This window comes from Triturus cristatus, chromosome 5_1, assembly GCF_964204655.1.
Source record: "Triturus cristatus chromosome 5_1, aTriCri1.1, whole genome shotgun sequence".
Taxonomy (NCBI): domain Eukaryota; kingdom Metazoa; phylum Chordata; class Amphibia; order Caudata; family Salamandridae; genus Triturus; species Triturus cristatus.
Window position 1 is genome coordinate 119,285,189 of NC_140587.1, and position 1,741 is coordinate 119,286,929.

Genomic DNA, 1,741 nt, shown 5'->3' on the forward strand with positions numbered 1-1,741 from the left:
AGCTGCTGATGGCTGTGCAATACATGCCCAGAAATAAAACCCCAGGAATAGACAGCCTCCCACCGAAATTCTATCACCTGTTTGCCGGGTTGATCTCAGAACATATCCTATAGGTCTACCAGGAGACTCAAACATTGTGCAAATTACCACATTTGATGTGTTTTACAATTTATTAGTCTGCCTTTTTACATTCTAGAAAAAAAATTCCAGGATTTTGCCTCACCTAACTTCTTTGTGGTCCATGATGCCAGCTGACGTTGTGAGAATAATATACCCAAACTGACTGGATGGCAACAGATTGTTCTGCCACTTTTCCAGATCCTTCAGTTGCACATCAAACTGTGGACTAATTACACCCCACTTGTTTAGTCTGCCAGTGAGGTTCACAATAATTTTCTCAGCTCGGTGATCATCAATTATATCAAATTCACCAATGTAACCATGTTTCATCATCACAGTTAAGAAACACACGATCATTTTGGAGCATGGCCTGCTCAGAACCTGTCGTTTTCTTCGTTTCTCTGCATTGTTGATGCTTTTCAGAGCTTCTGCAAGAACAATCATGAACACCATGGTACCGGGCCTGCAATATGGTGCATGCTGATGGTTTTCTGCTGTTTAGCAATACTCAAATAGGCCTCTAAAGTCTGCTTATTTCCCTTGGTACTTTTGCAGAAAAGAATGGCCTGGAAGTAAAGAACAAAATAAGGTAGCGTGATGGCTTGAAACCGGGGCCCCAACAAAAGTTGAAAAGGGTATCTTAATGGAAAGAAAATTGATAAGATTGCTACCTATGTATATTCGGGGGTCAAAATATATGCAAATGGTATCTTCGCATCTCAGAAGAAGGTGATTCAGACAAAAGCCCATCAATTATGGATTTTCAACACCGGCTAGATCCAGAAAAGAACATAAAAGAACGTAAAGTAATAAAGTAATTCTGTATATTAAGTATTGTACACTCCTACTGAAGTTAGTCATATGGTATTGCTAGTGATTTTTCCTCTTGCTTTAACTAGAATTTGTCCTGAAGATAGTGATGAATATTGTCTTTTTCACTGAAACGCTGCATCAACACTTTGCCTCAGCCAGTCAAGCTCTTCCCGAGCTTGCTGGTTGTTTTATAAATATTTTCATGAAAAACTCATGATATTGTTGTTGTCTATGTTGTCTATGTATTGGATGATCTGAATTTATAAAATTGTTGATTTGATGTGCTTAATGTAATGACTATTTCAGTGTGTGCATATTTTGAATTTTGAATATACGATTGTAATATAACTATTTTGACACTGTGGAAAATTGAATTTCTTTATGATTTCACCATGCTTTATTTTATTGATTAGGCATAAAATTATAAATTATATAAAGACACTGTCTTTCCTAAATCCAACATGCTTAATTGGTTTCTTGACGATATTTGAAAAGTAGTGCTTTTTGTTCCACCATTCATGCACTTTAATTTGTAGTCTTCCAGGGATGTATTCACTACAGACAGAGAGGATCTATTTATATACCCACTTCTGACTAGGTGACATCCATAAGAATCTATCCCTTACTTTACATCACGGGGGCAAACTGTACATCTTTGTAAAACGTTTTCCAAGAACAAATAATTGTTTTTTAAGGAAAAGGGAATTTCTTCTTTTTTTTGTACACATACCATGTCCCTCTTTGTTTAATTAAAGGTTCTTAAAAAATTTTTAGCACAATATCGGTGTCTAACAGTTATGAAGAAAAA

At 36.1% G+C, this 1,741-nt stretch overlaps 1 pseudogene; it reads right to left on the reverse strand.

Moving 5' to 3' along the window:
- Positions 1–219: 219 nt before the first annotated feature.
- On the reverse strand, positions 220–573 carry LOC146830347 (small ribosomal subunit protein uS8 pseudogene; annotated as a pseudogene).
- Positions 574–1,741: the final 1,168 nt, after the last annotated feature.